This window comes from Parasteatoda tepidariorum, chromosome 12 (assembly GCF_982258835.1).
Source record: "Parasteatoda tepidariorum strain Cologne lab strain chromosome 12, Ptep-v5.0, whole genome shotgun sequence".
Taxonomy (NCBI): Eukaryota; Metazoa; Arthropoda; class Arachnida; order Araneae; family Theridiidae; genus Parasteatoda; species Parasteatoda tepidariorum.
Window position 1 is genome coordinate 45,040,201 of NC_141766.1, and position 25,035 is coordinate 45,065,235.

The 25,035-nt window shown below is 27.4% G+C and overlaps 1 protein-coding gene across 1 annotated transcript in view; it reads right to left on the reverse strand.

Annotated features, from left to right (window-relative positions):
* Positions 1 to 25,035, reverse strand: part of LOC107450569 (small conductance calcium-activated potassium channel protein 1-like) — a 657,806-nt gene that overhangs the window by 181,058 nt on the left and 451,713 nt on the right. The gene's annotated exons all lie outside the window — the stretch shown is intronic.

A 25,035-nucleotide genomic window follows, 5' to 3' on the forward strand; every position in this document is an offset into this window, starting at 1 on the left:
ACAATACTTTGGATAATTGTAGACTTGGTTACAAATGAATAAAAAACGCCATTATGGCGTGATAATAATATGTAGACTAACATATTTCATTGCGTGTTTTGAATAAATTATTTTGAACCCGATCTCTTTTTTTAATGTAGTAGACAAAACAGTAAAGATACACACCAGCTCAGCACTGTAAGAGGAACGCATACAGCCTATTTCAAATCTTACCCTTAATGAACAGTGAAGAAATTAAAAGGAGAAAAACTTAATAGCTTGACTTAATAGTTGAACTTTCACGTACTGAGATGTTAATTATTCTGAGACCAACATCTAATATTCTAAAGTATTTGTGCAGATGCAATTTAAAGTTACGCTATCAGACTTTAAATGCAATACCTTTTTTTTGGTCTTTTGACTGAGGGTATACCGCAATCTGTAGAATATGGCATAATTAGATTAGGCAAGATAGTGGTCGAAAATTCGGGTACAGTGCCTAAAATTAAAAATATAGCACTTTAAATTACTTCTGCTCTAACGATCGGAATTTTATGAACTAATCACCGATTTTAGCATATTATTGACCGGTAATGAGTCAACTCATCCTTTCAATCCACATAATGCTGACCGATGACGAGTTAACTCGTCATTGCACTTGCACTAATTTCAGTTTAGGATACCAAGGGTGATATGGGATATGGCAAAAACAGTGTGCATCGCTTAGAATGAGTCAACTCATCTTTTCAATCCCAAACATTGTTGACCGATGACGAGTTAACTCGTCATTGCACTTGCACTAATTTCAGTTTAGGATACCAAGGGTGATATGGGATATGGCAAAAACAGTGTGCATCGCTTAGAATGAGTCAACTAATCTTTTCAATCCCAAAAATTGTTGACCGATGACGAGTTAACTCGTCATTGCACTTGCACTGATTTCAGTTCAGGATACCAAGGGTGATATAGGATGTGGCAAAAGCACTGCACATCGCTTAAATTGTTATACTTTAATTCCATATTCAATTATAAAATAAAGTGTGGTGACATGACATAATATCTGTGCAAAAATTACTGGTCAGAAAACTGCTAATGGTTCAAAAGGGTGACCTCAAATATGCTATATCTTTAGTGCTAACTATTAATTACTTTATAGCAAGAGACGCAAAAAGTACTTTCCCTGTATAAACATGCCTTTTTTAAAAGTGGATTTGCTTTTTCGAACTTCGAATATGAGAAGCAGCAGCAATCTGGAAAATATGGTCCCAGTAGTTTAGACAGGTGAGCAGTCGAAAATTTTAGCCCTTATTGCTGATTTCCTTCTTGCGCATTTCACCATTCTTCTGAAACTTTTTTCTACAACTAAATATCGTAATTTTAAACACGTAATTTTAAAGGAAAAAATTAAATATTCGAAAGGAATCTGTCAAATATTTCTTGAAAATAAAAAATAGAAATAAAAATTATTGTGTGTGATATAAATGCACTGTAATAAAGTAGATTTTCAAATATCACGAAACTTTCTTCATTTTTGACGAAACCGTTTCCTAATATGTATTCCAAGCATATATTAGGAATCTCAGTACGAATCTCAGCGATGGTTGGTCGATTCAAATTCCGCACATGGTTCGCACCGACCACAGTGCTGACGTAAAATATCCTCAGTGGTAGACGGATCATGGCTTAGAGTCTCCTACCCATGTGAGCTAACAGTGGGAGGTTGTCGTGGTTTCGTTAAAAAGTCCTCCACAAAAGAAAAGTTTCTCCCAATTTTTGATCCAGAAGTTCCCTTGTCTTCTGGATTGGGTTCAAAATTACTAGGCTACAGAGTTGAACATTATCAGTTGTAAAATCTATATTGGTTCGGCCATTTAACGATGGTTATAAAATGTAAAATTATTAATAAAATATGGTTTTATATGATGTTATGTGAGATAAACGTTGGAGAAAGGGTTAAATTTTGTAATTTTATTATGAAACCTCAGTGCATGGCATAAAACCCCGTAATTTGGGTAAATTTATTTTCAATTTTTGTATTTTTTTACTAAATAAGGGATAATAAGAACAATGATTTTTTTTGCAAAACATTTACATCATTAAAGGATAAATTACTGAATGAATGGTTTAAATACCGTATATTTTGGTTTCATTAATCAAAATATGTTTCTTTTTTACCAAAATGTAATTACCATAGAATACGGTAATTTAACCAGATTTTTTTTCTCTGTGTAGAGATGTAATAATAAATATAAAAAAATATTTAAAAAAAAGTATAGTATCTTAGTAAAAGTATATTTTCTTATTATTTATCTAAGTAAAATAAATATTTGTTGAGATATAAAGGGCAGAAAGCACTAGAGAGCAAACGATTGCTGAATAGAAAACAATAGTAATTGAAATCAATACAAGGTTTGTAAAGGGCTTAGCTTAGATTTTTTAAGCTATAGAATTCAAAAAATAAACGATCTTTTCTTGCGAAAGAATTTCTAATCCTAAAAATGTCTGGTTTTCTTCGAACCGTGAAATTGTTGGGGCAGTTTGGAATCCTTTAACACTATAACTAAGCCAATCAAGGGGTTCATTTTCATTGAGTACTTTTTACAGTAGGTGGAAATTTTAACTTTTTCTACGCTTTTAACGGAATGAGTTAAAAAAGTAAAAATTGTCCATTGCAGTTAAAAGTCTTTTTCCAAAAAGTAAAGAAAAAAGTATTAAATTTCTAGTTTTCCCGAGAACGAATTTTTATTTTTTATTTATTTTTTGCTCTTTATTTTCTTAGGTTTACCGAAACTTTATTTGCGGGATCTATCAGTTAACGCTTTATAAGTTCAGATTTCGATTTTCAGATCGATATCAAGAGTAAAAAAAGTGATTTAACAGAAATTAAATTTAAAGCTTTTTCTATCGAGAAGTAAATGAAATGGATCATAATTACTTTTCTCTTGGTAATGTTTAGTGAACTAAGGAAAGATTCCTTAAACATATTTTCCAAAAAATCGATAATTTTATCTCATGCAATAAAAATTATTTGTTTTTATCATTTAAAATTTCCACTAGTCGAAAAAATATATTTTTAAAAATGCTATTTGCGAGTACGAGTTTATGCATGGAGAAAAAAAAACTAGTAAAATTACCGTACTGTAAAGTAATGACACTTTTGGCAAGAAAAAAATCATAATTCTGACAGTAAAAAATTTAATAAACTCAATTTAAACCATTCATTTGGTAATTTTTCCATTCCTATTAAAACGGTTTACCGGAAATTTTGGTTTTCCGAATTATAGTTTCCAATAGTCGAAAAAAATTATTTTCAAAAATGCTATTTGCGAGTACGAGTTCATGCATGGAAAAAAAAACTAGTAGAATTACCGTACTGTAAAGTAATGACACTTTTGGCAAGAAAAAAAAATCATGATTCTGACAGTAAAATAAACTCTACTTAAACCATTCATTTGGTAATTTTTCCATTCCTATTAAAACGGTTTACAGGAAATTCTGGTTTTCCAAATTATAGTTATTATTACCACACATTTAATAAAAAATACAAAACCGCAAAGTAAATTTAATGAAATAAATGTTTTTCATGTCATGTTCTTAGGCATTATGACAAAATATCAAGTGTTGCCCTAATTACCAAATTTAATCACATATTATAAAATTATATTTCACTATTAATTTTACCAAAATCATTGCCAAACCGTGTCAGTAAAAATAACAGAGCTTTTTGGTGTTCCCCCAGAGACAGAAACGGTGAATTATACCTTATTCTGGTAGTTTTGACGGTACTTTTTTTCTCAGTGCAGAAAAAAGAAAAAACACGTCCTTGTTTATTTTGGTTTCTTTTGAAAATACAGGCAAGTTCAGTCTTTTATATTAATTATTAAAAAATTTTATGCTATACTCGTTAACATTGGGAGTAGAGTGTTACGTACACTGTAAAAAATTCCGGATAAAATTTTTGTAAAAAGTACTATCACATCCATAAAATTCATTTCACCAGAAAACCCATTTTACCCTAAATTCCATTTTACGAAACATTATATACCGTAATTTATAAAGTGAAAATTTATTTAACTACATGAAATTTCAGCAAAATTTATTTAATTACAGTGATTCAGAAAATATTATTGTAAAAATTACGGCACATCAAATTTTTTTTGTTCCGTAACAATTTAAGGTAAAAATTTATTTTTGGGTAAAATGTACCAGCATTTAGGGTGCTAGTACTTTTTACCGGAATTTTGTCTGGATTTCTTTATAGTGTAGCTGGCTGTATAGTTTCAATCTTCTAATGTTCGAAATTACGTATAGTGACTGAAAAAAACGTTCCTCACCCTGAATGCGTGTTAGCTAAATTATTATAATTAACTGATGTTAAATATTAATAAACTATATTACAAAATCTAATACGTACTTTTCCTCACGAAAAATAAAAAAATATTTTTTTAATGGTATCGGATTCTTGAGCACTAATTATTTGTGGGGTGGGGGAATCTGAAAAATATAGTCTCGATAGTTTAGTCAGGAAAGCATTCGAAAGTTTGGGACCCGTTATATTAATTTCTTTTTTCGAAATTCGCTTTATCGCGAATAATTTTTTTTTATCAAATCGAAATTTTTTTTGTATCTAAGCAGAAAATTCGCAGATCTAAATATAAGTCAATGCAAAAAAAAAAAAAACATTCAATAAATTTTCAAACTAAATATAAATTACTATTTCAAAGTATCCCAAGTACAATGTAAAAAACAGTAAGAACATCTTAAAATTGATATGTATCTCCTAAAGTTACGATATCCTTGCTTACCATATAAAAAAAAATAGAATTTGTCATACATAAAATGCTTTTGAAGATTAAATTTGCTTCTGGAAGGCTCGCCTGCCATTTAAACTAACAAAAATTCCTGCCATTTCAGTATAGAATCTTCAAATCATTTTTATTGATGGGCACATAACGGAAACTGACAGCTGAAAAATCTCACAAATGGTATATATTGAAATTTTCACAAGAAATTGGTTTCTATTATGAAAGAAAGCGTTCTGCTTCAAGAATATGTGAATATAATAAAGAATAATTTAAAATCGTATTATTGCATAATAAATAGTTATTGAGTTTTATAGTTAGTGAAAATAATTAAAAAATATTAAAATGAAATCTTTGACTGTTGCTCAAAATTAGCACAATAAAAAACATTTTATTTCTCATTTTCTGAAATATACACTACTACTTGTATTAGCAATAGTTAATTTTCTAAGAGTATGCAAAAGTCCTGCAAGGAAAAGGTTTTGCAAGAAACATAAAACTAAATGAAGCAAACATACATATAGACTGAAAGTGACGCGATTATAAAACTACATTGAGAAAAATTCCGGATAATTCCTGATAATCCTGATGATTCCTGAAGTACCGCCACTCAGGGTGCTGGTATTTCTTATCGTGGAATGCATTTTTACTATAACATGTTATGGAACTAAATCTGCTATACCGCAATTTTTACAGTATAATTTCAGTAAAATCACTGAAACATTCTAATTAAATAAATATTACCGTAAAAATTATGGTATAATATTTCACAGTAAAAATGGATTTTACGGTAAATTACATTTTACGCAAATCGGATTTTACGAGTGTTAATGAAAGGTGTTAATAGATTCCGAAAGGTGTTAATGAGCTGTATGAGCTAATGAGGTGTTAATGATCTGATTATTCCTCTCCATTGGTGTTTAACTATTCTACTTAAGAGTATAAAAAGCTCAAATAGGTGTAAACCTGAAATAAAGTGATCCTTCACTCGCATTTTGGTTTGTTCAACACATAACTCGGAGGATAATTAACCCCACAGTTTTTTGCAGTGTATAAATCCGTCCATTCTAATGAATAATTTCAAAATGTTTATTTTCGATTCGCTTTGGTTTCGTTAAGCTTTATTCGAATTTATATTAATATTCTATTTGTTCTGTGTGAATGCTTCATTAATAAACTAATTTTATTTTAAGAAATATTACAAATAAACAGCCAAAATTAATGATTCTTGCTTTATATTATAATTTTTGCAGCAAAAAAAATGGTGTATAGTTGCCACCTTTTTTGGTGTTGAAATAAACTGGCAGATGAACAAATAAAATTTTATTTAAAAACGTTTAAGAGAGACTAACACAAATAAACAAATGAATATGTTATGTAATAAACTCCATTTTTTATACTTAATAAGCAATAAAATATAGAATAACTCAAAAACATATTACTATGCATTATAAATAAACTTTACAGGATGCTTATTCATTGTTAAAACACACAGTTATTCATAAAAATTTTATTATATATTGAGCAATATGACAGTTTAATTAAATAGTTGTAGCTTCTATGGAAGTTCGTCGAATTGAACACAATAGATCTGACAAAAATTGACAAGCTCCAAACGGAACACTTGTAGAGTTTGGAGACATAAATGACCCAAAGAACTACATCTAGAGTGCTTTTACTCACGGTTAAGGCGAAGTTATTTATATCTTTATGATGTTGTCAAATAATATCTTGTCAAAATCTGGGGAAGAGTAATATCACTTGCTTGTTGCTCAAAATATGCTTCTCTCTTAAAAGTGATTGGCGCTCTTTTTTTCCCTAACATTTCAAGAGTTTGGCTTTATTTTTACAAGATCATAAAATTAAGGGCTTGTTTGAAGGATATACATTATTATGTTATTGAATATGTATTGCACAAATAAATGTATGTATTGTATTATTTATGAGTTTATGATATACATCATGAAGAAGTTAGGTTGATGCATTAGCTATTACACCTTAAAGAAATCAGGAAATGTAAGAAGAAAGATATGAGCAATGCCTTGCATATATATATATATATATATATATATATATATATATATATATATATATATATATATATATATATATATATATATATATATATATATATATATATATATATATATATATATATATATATATATATATATATATATATATATATATATATATATATATATATATATATAAAGGTTAAATCGGAAAAAAAGTTTATATGTAGTCATATGCGATATTTTCTAAATACTTAAACTTTATTAATTCAATCATAAATCTATCTCAATATTAAATGTGTCTTAATTAGAAATTTATGCCTATTTTTTAATATTACTGAGCAGCAATTTAAATTTTTAATATTATTTTAGAAGTCATTTTAGTAACTACTAAAATAATATTAAAAAAATTAGATACAAATTTACACACATTTAATTTTAAGACAGTTAAAAATATCATACATGCTTTAAATAAATAATTTTAGATTAAATGTTTTTAAAATATGTATTAGTTCTCATCACTAAAATAATGAATAGATATTAATAGTAATGAGTTTTTTTCCCAACTATAAGTTTCAGCAATAATAAATGCTAATTAACTTAGATGTCATTAATATATTTAAATTGCCTCGAATTAAAACAATACAACTAAATTAGTAGTATTTTAATTCTTTTATTTGTATAAAGATAAGACAGTTAAATTAATTAATTAAATCCTTATTTGAATTATAATTAATAAGTAACTAAAGCGTTAATTACTTACTTATTAGAATTTTCCTTTTAAAATCATTAATCAATATACTCCCATGCCAATGAATAAATTAGTTCATTCTTTAATCACTTAACTTAATCAATATAATAATAATTCATTGCATCAATTTAATGAACTCTATTAGCCGAAAAAATATTTATTTAACAAAATAACTTCCTTTTCTTTTATTACTGTTTATTTTTTAAATGCATCGCTACAATTCAGTGCAAATTAATGAGCTACTTCATTGTTTTATTATCATCAATTTATGTGATAATTCATCAATTAAATAATGATATCAGCTTCAATTCTCAATTGATATTCCTGCAGGACAATATAGAATTGCAATTCTTTAAGCAATATATACGAATTGTTTTTAATTGTTTCAACTTATAAGTGATAAATTTAAGCTTTTCATTCAGAATTAAGCAAAGTTATACTACTTTATTTATCAATATCAAATTATGTGTTAATTCATCAATTAAATAAGGATATCAGCTTGAATTTTCAAACGATATTTTTACTGAACGAATAAAACTTCACTTCTTTAAAGTTATTGAAAAGTATTTAATTGTTTTGATTTTCTTGAGATAAATTTAAGCTATGATGCAGAATTTTTGCCATTTCAAGCTTCTTTAATGCTTAATGACCATAAATTTGTTTTTATAATCATTCAAATATATTATGATACAAGTTTGCATTCAGATGCGTTTTTTCTACCGATTTTTTGGCTTCTTTATTGCTTTACCATTATCAAATTTTTTAATCATTATTCAAATCATGATATAAGTTTGTATTTAGACAATTTTTTTTCTACAGAGACAAACAGAAGTACAATTCTTAAATGTTATCAAAAATTTCTAAATTCTTCCGATTTTAACGACATAGCTTTAGGCTACTATTAAATTTGGGAAAACATAAGTCACTTTATTTTTTTTATTATGATAAGTTTACTTGTAAATTTTTCAATTAAGAAATAACAACTTGCATTCTCAAACGATTTCCTTAGAAATATAAACAATTCTTTAAAGTTATGGAAAGGTATTTAATTCTTTCGATTTTCTTGAGATAAATTTAAGCTATGATATAGAATTTTTGCCATCTTAAGTTTCTTTAATATTTTATGACTATCAATTTATTTCCGTCATCATTCAAATTATAATACAAGTTTGCATTCAAACAGTTTTTTTCTGCAGAAACAAATAGAAGTACAATTCTTAATTGCTATCGAAAATTCTTTTCTTCCGATTTTGAAGAAATAGCTTTAGGCTACGTTATAAAAAAAGAATTTATGCATCTTTTGTCAATTTGCTTTTATCATCAATAAAATCATTATATAAGTTTGCATTCAGGTGATTTTTTTTTCTACAGAATTTTTAGCTTATTTATGGTTTTATCATTATCAAATTTTTTAATCATTATTCAAATCACGGTATAAGTTTGTATTCAGACGATTTTTCTTCTACAGAGACAAACAGAGGTAAAATTCTTAAATGTTATCAAAAATTTCTAAATTCTTCCGATTTTAACGACATAGCTTTAGGCTCTTCTAAACTTCTAAATACTCTTCGAATACTCTTCTAAATTTTAGAAAACTGAAGCTACTTTATTATTTCTATTACGATAAGTTTACGTGTGAACTTTTCAATTAAAAAAAATAATAACTTGCATTCTCAAACGATTTATAAACAATTCTTTAAAGTTATGAAAAGGTATTTAATTGTTTCGATTTTCAAGCGATAAATTTAAGCTATGTTATAAAATTTAAGCCAGCTTTGATGTCTTCAATCGATTTTAACTGCTAACTGCCACGTATTGTGTCTAGCATTGAATTACGATAGCACACATCTGCCAAATGTTTGGCGACCAGATTGTTTATCCAATAGAAGACCTTTCAGGGTAATTTGAGCATTTTCTTCTTTCGAAATTGTTATTGATATAACCGACAGTATATTTTTTCCCGCGGAAACAAAATTCTTCGACAAGAAAAAATGTCCAATTTCTCCTAGTTTCTATAGTTTCCAACCTAAACGACTATACTGACCATATGCCTTCAATTTGTTCTTTGTTGTTCTTAATGTGTATTCTTTCATAATTCCGCTTGGTTTAGTTTATTCGTTTAGTTTCTAAACTGCACAATAACCAGTTTTTCGACGGCGAAAACTGTTCGTATTCGGAAGGCATATTTTATCTTTATATCTACACATTTGCTGGAATGTTCAGACCCTTATTTACATTTTCTAGCGATTTAATGGAAAAATAAAAATAATAAGAAAACAGCACATCCATTTTATCGTTCTGTGAAAACGGAATACGACACACTCATACAAGAGAATGATACAGTAAAGAAATGTAATCAGGGGATAACTATAAAACAGGAGTTAAGGTTATAGTTAGTGAAGTGTTTTACAGAAGATAATCCATAATCACCACCCTTAATATATATTTAGAATCCTGATCAAAAACGATGTCATCCACGTTAATTTTTTCAATCAATATTTCAGCGAGAATAAAACAAAAACGTTATCAAAATCTAAGGAATCTCAACTGTGGAAGGCAAGCTGAAAACACTGAAACCTGTTCGATTATCCGGTTCTAAAAAAGTTAATAATGAAAACCAATTAATCGTCTCGATGCGTGATCAGTCTATTGCATTTCAATGTTTATTATTTTATTTAATCGTATTCTACATATTTCGATGACTTATTGTTCTTATTCGTTCACTGGTATTTAACAAAGCTCGAATTCTCAAATATATGAAAAAAACAAAAACTTTCTTTCTTTGTGTGTGAGTCATCTCAGTGCTTTCGAAGAGTTCTCCAATAGTTTTTACCTAATTTTAAAATCATTTATTCATGATGGGATGGTATAGGGGTTAGAGCACTTACTTTTTAAGACTAATTACTCTCAACCGCTCACTGTTTTTATTCTTTTATAAATTATGTTGATCAATATGATGTTGTATCTTATTGCTTTTTCCAAAATTCGCTTTCTCAAAAACGTGATAGTTGTTCCCAAAATTTGAGGAAATGTTCTATCGGAGCATCTCCCAGAAATCAATTTCGTCAAAAATATCTACATGCAAAAATGCCTCAAAAATTTTTCCCGTGATATTCTTATTATTTTTATTTTTTACAGCATACCATATTTTAGAAAAGTATGCAACAACAATAACAAAAATAACATTTGAATTTTTCAAACCCAAATCTATGCGATTTAACCTCAAATCATTTAGAGGTGTAACGATATTTCAAACACCCTTGCAATAAAAATATTACTTTTTTTGACGACTTTAAGAAAAACTTAACTTGTAGATATTTTATCTATAAAATACTCTACTTAGTCTAAACCTACATTAACTTAATTCTGGAACATAAAAGAGCAAGAACCTTATCACAAAGCAACATGTTTACTAAAAAACTTTTTTTGGCAGACGAGACATAAAATTAATTAAGTTCAGTTATGAGTTGAGCGATAATTTTGTTTAGTAAAGCAGCCATAAGGATACGATCTTTTGTTAGATTTATTTAATTTCGCTTAATATCTACGAAAATTGGAATATCCTACCCTTTACCCTTAAGTTTTAAAGCTCAGAAACTGTTTATGCAAATGTTATGAATATTTCATAAGGTAGTTAGAATATGAATAATAGATAAGATATTTAATTTATAAGTTTGAAGAAGCATTGACGGTGAAATATATCTTTTGTAAAATGTTGCAATAATTGTTTGTATTGATATGGTTTGAAAACTGCAAAACTAAGTGTAAAAATACGAGAAAATGTAAAATAGTATTTAACAGAACAAAAATACGTATTGTACAGGAGAAAATTATAATTAAACATATTTAAATTTAAAGCACTTTACTAATAAAAATATTTAAATGAGTATAAAGTAGTATTATAAGGCTTACTATTATTCAGATGAGATTCATAATTACGCTGTAAAATTTCATTCAAAATTTAAATTTGTTTGTTAAATTTGGAATAATAAATGATTGCATTGAATAGCGTGATAGTTAAAGAAACTTTCTTAGAATATTTTGCTAGAACTTTTTTATTTTATATTTTTATAACTTTTCGAACGAAATTGTATCATTAGCTTTAACTTCATCAAAAATTAATTCTTTTATTTATTTATTTGAATGTGTTTAGCATTTGTCCCTTCTTTTAGATTTGTTTTATATCTAGTAAGTAGAGGGCAGCACATTATTATGAATCAACAATCGTTTATATATTTATGAGCATTTATGACCCCGCAATGGACTGATCGTTAAGACACGGTTCCCATCAGATCACCGAAGTCAAGCATCACTGGCTGCGGTCAGTGTGCGGGTGGGTGACCACTTGGATCAGTCTGCGTAGGGACCGAGGGTGTGCGGTAATGGTCCTCGTTAAACTGTGCTACCGTAAAGTGCTCAACTTAGCGTGCAGGTCGTCGGGCTACCAAAGCGGGGGTGCCATCCCCTCTGCAGAGGATTAAAATTGTGATGGCATGTCTTCGGATCATCCTCAGGGATGTTTCCCTGACCGTCGCCAATAGCCCATTGTGCAGCTCTAGAGCGACGTAAATGAACAACAGCAACAACAACAACAATGAGCATTTACTAAACTGGTTTTTTTCAACAAAGCAAACCCTTGTCTTAGATTTGTTTTGTATCTACTAAGTAGAGGGTAGCACATTATTATTAATCGTCTATTGTATATATAATTGCCATACTTATGACTATTTAAAAAAAAAACTTTTTTTTCTTCAGAAAAATAAACATTTCTAGATTTAAGGAGTAATAAATTTTTTTTGAGGCTTTTTGAATTTGATTGAGAAAATACAAGGACTCAATAATATAAACTAATCAGGAAAAATATTATTTCTGTATTGTTTAAAACATAGTACTGCAAAAAAAGTTATTTAATTTAAATATGGTATATCCAAAAGTAACAAAAGTTTGTAATCGATATGTCGTTTTTACCAAAAGAAACAGTAAGAGGCATAAACTTAAAACGCAGCTGTTACCCTGACAATAAAGTATGATGCAATTCTTTCACTTTATTGCCTTCCAACAAAATGAATGAAATCCATCATTTAAGTTTGCAATAGTTTAAAAGGAAGAGTAAGTTTTCGCAGTTTTATGGCATGCTATAACAGAAAATTTTTGAATGACTTGAAAAATGTTCGAAAACTTTTAAATCCGGGATCACAGGGCTTATCGATAAAGTTTCTAACACCTAATAGCAATTTCTCAAATAACTAAATGATTTGTCACTACTCTGTAATTTTGTTCAGCATGTTGCATTTATACAAGTATTTGACGCAACCTAATTTGAGTCTGGAGTTCTCAAATCTGAATATTGTTTTGTACGGAATTTTACAGATTTTTTCTAAGTGATATTTTTGTTTTATTTTTTTCTCTCAATATAAAAGTTTAAAAAGAACGTATAGGTTCATATACATGCATATACCCTTGTCTGCTTTTTTGAAAATAATAATTAAGACGAACAGCATTAACTGTAATAAATTATGGTATAAAGTATCGGCACTTTGAGTGCATCATTCGTAAAATTAATTTTACCGTAAAATCCATTTTTACTTTAATTTCACATTAATATTTACTTAGTTAGAGTTACTCAGAGACATTATAGTAATTACTGGAAAAGTTACGGTATATCAGATTTTCCTTCCGCAACATGGTTCGGTAAAAATGAGTTTTACGGTAAAAAGTTCCAGCACCCTGAGTACCGGTACTTTTTACCGTAATATGATTCGAAATTTCTACAGTGTTAAATTAATGGATCGCATCGTATACTGAAATGCATTATCACCTCTTTTCTACTATTCCTTATGTAACAGAGATGTGGGGACAATACGTATTCACTGAAGTGAATTTTATTAAAATCCTGGATAGAAATATATTATTAGATTGCATAAAGACTGTGAATGGAAAGAAGACGATTGCAGATTTGAAATCAGCACCATTAAAAGTATCTAAGATCAGTTAAAAATTTTCAAGAAACAGAAAAATAACAGTTCCCCAGCGTAAACATTTGCACATGCGGCCCGTGTAAACTAATAAACTAATTGAAAAAAAATCTGAAATATACATAAAAAATTGAGTTCAGCTATAACACCTTGTATTTCAGAAATAGTTAAAAAGATAAATAACAACTTAACTAAGTGGAAAAAACTGTATGTTATTTTCATGTACAAATTCAAAACTATCATTATGAAGCGTTTTTTTAGGAAATTGTTTTGTACCTGTAGGGAAATAAGAATTATAGTGACAATTTGAGAGGATTTTTTAAAAGATTTCATTAGTATTTAAGAACCACGCAAAATTATTACCAAGTTTTTAAATTATGTGTTGAAATTACTTATATCTAATGTTATTAAAAACTTTTACAATAAAATAATTCCAAAGTGAAATATTAAAAGATACAGCTTGCCATCTATTTAAAAGTAAAAATAAAATCTTTAAGTAAACGTGGATGATTTGGCAGCCAGACAAATGTCAAAATAAAAAAACGAAATACTATTTAGTATTATTAGTTTCTTTTTTTTTGCAAATGTCATAATAAGGGGAAAGATAAATAAAGAATACTTCCATCTTTATATAAATATAAAAATTGCTAAAAAAATAAAGAAAGAATGTTTCTTTTTTTCCAAAAATGTCATAGTAAGTGGAAATATAAATAAATAATATTTTTTTTTTTTTTTACAAGTCTCGTAAAAATGATTGGACTAAAAAGAAATAAAGAATGTTGTTTTTAATTTTTTATCTTTAAATGTCATAATAAATGGAAAGATAAATAAAAAATGTTTTTCTTCATCTTTAAATGTCATAATAAATGGAAAGATAAATAAAGAATGTTTCTTTCATCGACAAATGTCATAATAAATGAAAAGATAAATAAAGAATGTTTCTTTTATCGACAAATGTCATAATAAATGGAAAGATAAATAAAGAATGTTTCTTTTATCGTCAAATGTGATAATAAGTGGAAAGATAAATGAAGAATGTTTCTTTTTTTCCAAAAATGTCATAGTAAGTGGAAATATAAATAAATAATATTTCTTTTTTTTTTACAAGTGTCGTAAAAGGAGAATGTTAATGTTTAGAAATGATTGGACTAAAAATAAATAAGAATATTGTTTTTAATTTTTTATCTTTAAATGTCATAATAAATGGAAAGATAAATAAAAAATGTTTTTTTTCATCTTTAAATGTCATAATAAATGGAAAGATAAATAAAGAATGTTTCTTTTATCGACAAATGTCATAATAAATGGAAAGATAAATAAAGAATGTTTCTTTTATCGACAAATGTCATAATAAATGGAAAGATAAATAAAGAATGTTTCTATTATCGACAAATGTGATAATAAGTGGAAAGATAAATAAAGAATGTTTCTTTTTTTCTGAAAAAGTTATAATAAAGGGAATGATAAAGAATGTTTCTTTTATATCACAGTAAAAGGAATAATAAAGAACAAGTGTAAAGGAGATGAAAAAGTTATTTTTTTTAAATACAAAACTTAATTTTACTCTTTTCTACGTGTAATTAATAAAAGTTCAATAAATAAATAAATAATTTCTGAAAAAAGGTTCTAGAAATATGCATGTAACGTGGTATCTGATAAATATTGCAATAAAACGCAATAGTCGTTAACGGTCAACAAATGTAGATGTTGCTCTCATATAAAAAAGGCGAAAAAACATTCTTGTTTGAAAAGGTGACAATTAGAAATGTTTCTTTATGATTTAAAAAAATCCTTTTTCCTTCCTCTATAGGTTTAAGGGAATCTAAAATTATAGGTTAGAAAAAATATGCTTAAAACGTGGTGTTTCAATAAAACTTTATGTGCCGGACACCGGACAATAGCTGATACCGGACTGAAGGAAAACCTGATAAATATAGTAGTGTCATATTGACAGCTTATTTTAAAAGTGAAGAAGAGAAATGTGTTCAATAAATCACGATGTAGATAATATAGTGTCGAAAATGCAAACATTTAGGGAAAAAAAACCAAACACCACTAAAAGCATAGCAAATATGATTATTGATTTTCCGTCAATTTTTTCCAAAAAATTTTATCAAAGAGTTACTCACCACTTTGATTTAAATTTATTTTTTTAGTTGTAGTCTATTTCCCTCTATATTAAATGTCTAAATTTTGATTCACAATATTAGAAATTTCCCGGAAAAATGGTTAAATGTTATTTATTTAAATGTTATTTTATCATAATCAAAACAATCAAATAACTATAAAATGATGATAACTGTGACAAAAACAGCTTATTAAGTGCTTTCAGCTAATATGGTTAAACAACCAGAACTTTATCGCACCAACTAGTTCACCTAATGAAGTCACTTAGATCCTTGGAACTGGGTACAAATTATAGGCGAGAGAGCTAATCAATCAATCTCATGACCGACAGAATGGGGGTTCGTGTCTCAGCACTGTTACCACAATATTCCTTCTATTCTCTTTAACACGTGAAGCGTTTTCAGTATCCAATTTGTGATCCTGGAGTATTATAATACGATATTCTTTTTCAAGCATTGATGGCAGCACCATAGAACTGCTTACCACAAAAAAGTTCCATATCTTACGATAGGGAATACAACTAGATAAACTAATTAAATCACATTTCACGATTCATTTAATAAAACCCAACTCAACCACCACCTATCTATCTCCAATGCCCATTACCTAAAGCCTAGCTTTAATATTCAGTAAATTGGTTTTGAAATCATGCTAGTGGTTAATAGTTAAGAAACCGTATAGTTTTGTTTAATGTTTTTTAAAAATTTATACTAGTAGTAAAAACAGTTTCAAAACAATAAAGGTAAAAAACGCTTTTTACCGTAAACTACAGACGCAGGACAGACTGCTGCCTGGTATTTTACCGTAATTTTAGAATGAAAATTCTAACAGTGGAGATATTTATTATATATATCATATGAAAGGAAATAAATTATTCAAAAATAAAAATAGTAAGAATTATGCTATTAATGAAAAAATTAAAATCATTGATTAATCAGAATTAATTTTAATCAGAATAAACTATGAGTATTTATAATATTTTAACTTCATTCTTGGCTAGGTATATTAAGATAAATATTTTTCAGATGTGTAATATTCAAATGTATATTTCATTTAATAGTTCTGAAACCACTTCTTCGGACATTCTATTTTAATTCCTAGTCTTTTTGTTTCCACAATGTTAAGTAAAAGATCAAGATGAAAATTTTTAAATTCAAAATAATTCTAAATAATTTTGAAGGAGAGTGAATTAGTTTTATTTAAACAGAATTTAATACCAAACATCGATATTTTATTGCAAACTTATTATAAAAAAGATAAATAATGGGTTTATTTATAAAATTATTAATGAAACATATTTATTCATAATAATTTATTGATGATTATTGATTATTGATTTATTGATGATTAATTTATAAAATGCAAAAATTTAAATCATCGAGAAGTCAGAATTAATTTGGTTCGAAGTTATGAGTTTTTAGAATATTTTAGCGTAAAATTTGGCTAGGTAAATTAAGATAAAGTATTTTTCTTACATGTAATATTCAAATGTATATTTTATTTAATAGTTCTCAAATCATTATTTTTGGTATTCTGTTTTAACTCCTTGTCTTTTTCTTCTCGTTATGATAAATAAAAGATCAAGATGAAAATTTTGAAATTCTAAAAAATCCTAAAGTAATTATTTTGACGAAGAATGACTTAGTTTTATATATATAACGAATTTAATATCAAACTTCGGTAATTTATTGCAAAATCTGTATAAAACTGATAAATATTGGAATTATTTATAAAATATGAATTTTAGAAGTTATATATATATATATATTATATATATATATATATATATATATATATATATATATATATATATATATATATATATATATATATATATATATATATATATATATATATATATATATGTATATATATATATATTAAAAATCCGAAAAGATGTTATATTTCAAATATAACTACACTGAAATAGCCTTGAGATCAAGCAAAAATTATTTATATTTGGCAAATCAAAAATAATTGCATCTGAAACAAAAATGGAATTTTGTGTGGTATACTAATTTTATGGTATAAAAGAGGAACCTGATGCAAAAGTGAAAATGAAAGCAGCATTTCTCATCAATGAAAATATTTTTCACTGTGTGAATGCTGAAACCTTTTTTTAGTTTTGCTAAAAACATGTTAAATATAAACATTTGATAAACAGATTTGAATTGCTTCAATCATAATGTCTACCTTGAAGCATTTTAAACTCCAAAATATGAAGTTAGTAAAAAGTATGTTTTTCGACTAGAAAACAATGAACAAAAGACAAAAATATGTCATACTTTTTTATAAAACAATGAAATATAAAAATTGTTCAACTCTTACTTGTACAGTATTTCTATATTTTTTAATTTTCTCTTTTCGTTATTGGACATTACCACATTTTCCTCGTGATTTGAGATGTGGTTAAGTTAAGTTCATTTTTTTGTTTTGAAAGAAAAGAATTAGGAAAAAAGAACACTTAGAAGATATAAAGGAATTTTCTGTTGATTTCCGTTTTGAAGGATTGCCTGTAGCCTGAAGAATTGGGTTTCAAGTACAGAATACCCCCAAAATAAAACAAATTTGCATTAAGGAATATTGACGTAAACGAAAACATCATTTTAGTGCTGAAAACAAAATTGTGAAAAAAGTAGATTTAGCATTTATGATATGTACTTTTATCGAAGAAGAACAACTATACGAAGTATTATAGAATCGCTGTTCAAGCCAAAATATTGGGAAGCCCAAGTGTTTTTAGTTAATAAAGGAACTTTTATTAATTAAACTTTCATTTATTTATTTATTACAATGATTATCAAGAATGTCTGATATTGAACATTGAATCCAGGGTGCTGTTATATATATATATATATATATATATATATATATATATATATATATATATATATATATATATATATATATATAATTAATTATGAACCCATCATTAACTCTTGTAGAAGAGGAGGGGTGTGTATGAATTTAGAACGACAAAAATTAATCTTTAAATCTTTGTAATTTAGAGCATCAATCATAATTCATTGACATTCTAAGTACTCATACTTTTGTAAAGAATATTTTTAAGTTATTATACCTTGCACGTGATTAAAAATAACAACAAAAATAATAAGCCAGACAGCAATAAAGGTATTTAGCCCAAGATTTTTTATAATTGAAAATAATTTATGTTACTTCTATTCTCAACACGAATTAAGAGCAATGCAACAATGGTTTATTTTTTCATGACAGATGCATTTTATAGCTGAAAACAATGATTCATTTTTATAATGGCCAGCAAGTGGACAATTTGTAGTACTACGCTTTTAAAGCAGTAATAATCAATCACAGTAATCCAATTGTTCAGAAATTGCATTCGTTTTACTGCAGTTATAGCTGTTAATACGCGTGTAAAAGAAAAATTTTAGTGCATTAGCGTACACTGTAAAAGTTTCTTGATCAAACTACTGTAAAAAGTACTAGGATTCGGAATGCGGTTACTTTTTGACGTAAAATCCATTTTTATCCGAACATGTAACGGAATTGAAAAATCTGATACACCGTAATTTTTACAGTAATAATAACAGCAAAATCATAGAACCACTCCAATTAACTGAATATTACTGTAAAAATTACGCTATGTTTACGGTATAAATGAATTTTACTTTCAAATGGATTTTACAGATGGCGCACTCCAAGTGAGTGCTGGTACTTTATACTGTAATTCCATTCGTAACTTTTTACAGTGTATTGGTGCTTTTTTAATTTTGAGCTTATAATTACACGATAAGATAAAATAACGTTTCCAGTTTGTTTAGTTTTACATACAAGTTTAAGATCATTATGACAAGAGTTATGATTATTCGTAGCATAATCAAATATTGATATACAAATTACAATATTACAAAAGAATTTCATTTAAAAAAACATGCAATTCGGCAATCAAACCACTTATTATACGATAAAGTATTTAATCTATATTTTTTTCAGAAAAAATAATGTATTTAATTTTATTATCGAAAATAATGAAACAAACCAATTTATAAAGAACAAACCCTGATCTAATAATTTTTTGAAAGTAGTATCTTTGCTTTGATGAATGTGTTAGTCACAATTCAACACAAATACAGATAGGAATTCAACACAAATTTAAATATGTCAAAATAATTTCCGATCGACGAATTCCAATTAATATTTTTTTCACATAAAATAATGTCATCAATAATTTTATTATCAAAAATTATGAATCAAACCAATTCATAAGGAACAAGTCATAATCTAATATTGTAATAATTATTGAGATTTTATTTCATGTATGTTTAAATTTTCCGAAATTAATCATGAAATTTAACACATATTTAAACATGTCAAAACTATTTCGGATCAACGAATTTCAATTCACATGTTATCACATGATAAATGTTTACAATATATTAAATAGGCGAAAGATGGGAGTCAGTTAAACAGGTCGATCAAAGTTTGCTTAAGAGCTTTAGACGAAAAGTGATATAAGCTTCAGAAGACTGATTAGTCTATTAATGGATCATTAATCCATATGTGGATCTGAGAAGCTTTTAGAGAAAATATTAACTAGTCCATTTCAAAATATTTCTGGTTTAAAACTAGTAGATATAGGAAAATTAAGGAAACATAGATTTTATTAAAATAGTTAAAATTGAAAGACTAACCATTTTTAAGTAATCACCATAGTTGATAATTATTTAAATAAATTATAAAACTTATAAGTAATGGTACAATATATGTTGACAAGGTAAATAATTTATGTTACTTATCACTGCAACAATGGTTTACTATTTTCATAATTAAAGTTGCATTGTATAGCTAAAAACAATAATTCATAATAATAATGACTAGGAAATGGACACTTCATATTACAATGGTACAATATGTTGACAAGGTAAATAACTTATGTTACTTATCACTGCAACAATGGTTTACTATTTTCATAATTAAAGTTGCATTGTATAGCAAAAAACAATAATTCATAATAATAATGACTAGGAAATGGACACTTTATATTACATTGGTACAATATGTTGGCAAGGAAAATAATTTATGTTACTTATCACTGCAACAATGGTTTACTATTTTCATAATTAAAGTTGCATTGTATAGCTAAAAACAATAATTCATAATTATAATGACTGGGAAAAGGACACTTTATATTACAGCGCTTTTAAAGCATTAATAATAAATCACAAAAATCCAATTGTTTACCAATTGTATCTGTTTTATAGCATAGTTAGTTGTTAATACTGGTATGAAAGATAACTTCAGTGTATGAGCGTATAGATGAACTTTTAATTGTGAGTTTATGATAGCACACTTAGCTATGAGTGAACAGTAGCACTTTCAGTTTATTTAGTTTCACTATATAAGTTTAAGATCATTAAAACCAGAATTATTTGTAGTTATTTGAATTATCACTAATTTGTTAAGATTTTATTAAAATAATTTAAATTGAAAGAAATTGAAAATGAAATGAAAATTTGATAATTTTATCATGATACCCAAGAGCATTGCATAAAAACCATTTAACTGTTCCGTTTAACCATACAATCTCGTAATTTTACCAAAATTATTTTTCGAGTAATTTCAAGTATACTTTTTCGAATTTTCGGTTTGACACAAGCTCTAAAATATTGTTCAAAGTTGCGAAATATTTTAAATTCTTATTTTTTTTAAAAAAATAAAGAATATTAAGAGCACAAGTCTATTTTTAGCTAATAAAATAGCAATATTCTACAAATTCTGAGGAATTTGGGACTTTTAGACAAGAAAATATCTGTTGCGATGTTAAAAATTAATAGCAAATATAAAAGCTAAAAATTAAACATAATCATTTCCTTAAGAAATATAAAAATACTTTTTTAATAAACCTAGTAAGAGTATGCTCTACTTTTTCAAATATATCGAAAATTTATTTAAAACTTAAAGCATAAAAATGAATAAATACATTTTAAGTAATTTCAGAAACTAATTATGATTTTACAAAAATGTTTCCAAAAATATTATAGATCTTCATTTAATATGCCGATCAATTTAGAAATATTTAGAAATATTACGAAACTGAAGTGCATTGATGCCAATTTTTCAGAGTATAGCGTAGCAACCACGGCAACAATTCAATTCCCATTCACAAGTATATCAAGTATATAAAACATGTCAACTACTATTCAATTAGGAGGTACCTTTTAATAGATAACGGTTGACACTGTCGGCAGCCTAATCCCACACTGGTGACTCGCGGACGGGATCTGAACACCTAGTTCGACGGATGATTCACAGAACAGTTGACTTCTAATATATGACTACGACATTGTCCTCCTCACGCTGTTGCTACCTCGATCACACACAAGTGGGGCATCTAAACATTCGACTACTATTTACAACACAGGAACGATAATTCTTACAACCATGATCCTAAATAAAGCTCTCAAAACCTGCACTGAGAACCCGGTGATTTCAATACAGCTTTCCCAACCTCTTGCAAAGTAGCAGTCAATCAACTAGTGATATCCATTCATCGATTTGCATCACCGGTAAAATTCTAGTGGAGGAATAATGTAGCGTAGCTACCACTACAACTATTGAATTTCAACTTACTAGTATATATGACACGCTAATTCGATTAGTTACCTTTTGATAGTTAACTATTGACATTATTGGTAGCCTAGCCCCGAAAGAGGATTACGAAACATTTAGAAACGTTTTTAAAAACTACATACACCGTAGCTGCCCCATATAGAACCTTTCGGGATTATTTTTAGAGCGTAGTCTATGAAAAATTGTGTTTTGTCGCAATACATACGTACTTTTAATAATATTAAAATGTATAGTGAATATATAAGAATAATTGTAAATGCTCGCTGATATGCCCCAAATTTTCACTTCCAAATTATGACGGTTTCCTACATTTTATGTCCAGGCTGTTTATTCAAAATAATTAGTCATTATTAAATCAACAATCCTTTTAATAAAAATATTGCAGCTTAACCAAATCTCAGTATGTTTAGCGTTTAATCTCAACAATTAATTTCATATCGTAGTTCGACAAATATGAAAAATATGGTTAGGAATATGGATGAATATGGTTAAGTATGGAAAAATATTATCAGATACAATAAATGATAGCTTAATTGTCAATGAAACTAAGGAAATCACGCAATCGTAATAGAACATTCTTTTACTTACATTATACATATATAAAAATTCCGCACCTCTCTATTTATTATTTCATTATTGCTTACATTGTTATGCATTTAATTAATTTTTGCCTCCTTTCTATGACATGATCATAACAGACAACGTTATTTTCCATCTTATTAATTACTGTATACTTTCTATGGCATCTTATTAACAACTGCTTACATTATTTTGCATCTTAATAATTACTACACCCAATATTACAGATAAAGTTTTAAAAATCTTTTTTAGCTAGGCTGTTTATGTGATAAATCATGCTCTAATACTTCCTTACTTTTCTTTAAAGACTGATTTAAAAAATTTGCATTCACACCTTAAACACAAAAAGAAATAGCGTTATTTGAAGATTTCATTTTGCATCTTATTAACTCCTGCATACATTATTTTGTATCTTATTAATTATTGCCTACATTATTAAGTGCACCAGATATTACAGATAAAGTATATAAAAAAATTAGCTTGGTTATTTATGCGATAAATCATGTTTTAATATTTCCTTACTTTTCTTTAAAGAGCGATTTAATAACTTGCATTCACACCTTAAACTCAAAAAGAAATAGCGTTATTTGACGACTTAGATTTTGCATCTTATTAACTCCTGCTCACATTATTTTGCATCCTATTAATTATGGCTTACATTATTAAGTGCACTCGATATTACAGATAAAGTATATAAAAAAACTTAGCTCAGTTATTTATGTGATAAATCATGCTCTTTAATACTTCCTTACTTTTCTTTAAAGAGCGATTTGATAATTTGCATTCACACCTTAAACTCATGAAGAAATAGCGTTATTTGACGATTTCGATTTTGCATCTTATTAACTCCTGCTTACAGTATTTTGTATCTTATTAATTATTGCCTACATTATTAAGTGCACCAGATATTACAGATAAAGTATATAAAAAATTTCGCTCGGTTATTTATGTGATAAATCATGCTCTTCAATACTTCCTTACTTTTCTTTAAAGAGCGATTGGATAATTTGCATTCACACCTTAAACTCAAAAAGAAATAGCGTTATTTGACGATTTGGACTTCTGCCCAAAACCTCATTTTATTCTTTTTGTTTAACTCCAAATTTATTGTCTCAAAGACAGTCCACTCTTAAAGCAGGGGTAAAAACTTTTCTCAAATATCAATCATGGACTTATGAGATGGCTTCCAAAAAATTTTTGAAAATAAGAAACTACTAAGCCTGTATGAGGAGTCATTTCAAATTGATTTATGACTAATATACAGACACTCTACTCCGATCACAATATTCAGACTTAATATTTTTCAGGATCCGAGTCCATTAAAATGGTAAATGAAACTTCAACTCTGAATTCCCTAAAAAACATTAATTTAAACAGCTTTATTGTCATTTCAATTTCAAAATATTTCATTGAAGTACTTTTAGCTGATTTTTATTTTAATAAGCAAAAAGTATAATTGAAGTAAAAAGAAACTATAACAACAGAAAAAGTATCTTAAAATTTTACAGATGGCAGAAAAAAATTGGGCACCGTCTGAATAACTGTTTATCTAATGATCGGTTTTTCCTGTACGAGATTCATGTTTAACGATTAATTCATTTTTAAAAGCTTAACCTTAATTTTTATGGTTCAAGGGCTTATTTAAAGAATTTAATTGCGTCATCCCCGGTTTTGTCAGGTCAGGTTCCAATCCTGATGATGGTAGGTCGATTTGTATAGGTCTCCTAGCTCACATCGATAATATAGTGATGACAAAAAATACCACTTGTGGTAGACGGATAATGGGTTAGAGCAGTGTTTCCCAAAGTGTGGTACGCGTACCCCCAGGTGTACGGGAACAGTTTAGTGGGGGTACCTATTCTTATGCGAAATATCTTGCAACAAACGAAAATTTTAAAACATTTTATTTAAAAACAAAGCTAGCCATGAAAATTTACGATTACGTATTTTTCTATTGGCTATTTTTTGCAGAGTTAACAGTTAATAATTATTGGTGTCAACAGCCAGTTGTGGTTTCTAACTTTTGTGCAGTTGTTTTATAGTAAAAAATACATTCATTTTTTTATTAGTGGTACACAGCGTTACGAAAAATTTAGAAAGGGTACACCAAAGTCATAAGTTTGAGAAACACTGGGTTAGAGGTTTACCGAAAGAGATTTTCATGATTTTTCTTTCCCTGTAATAGGAATCGATTTCAT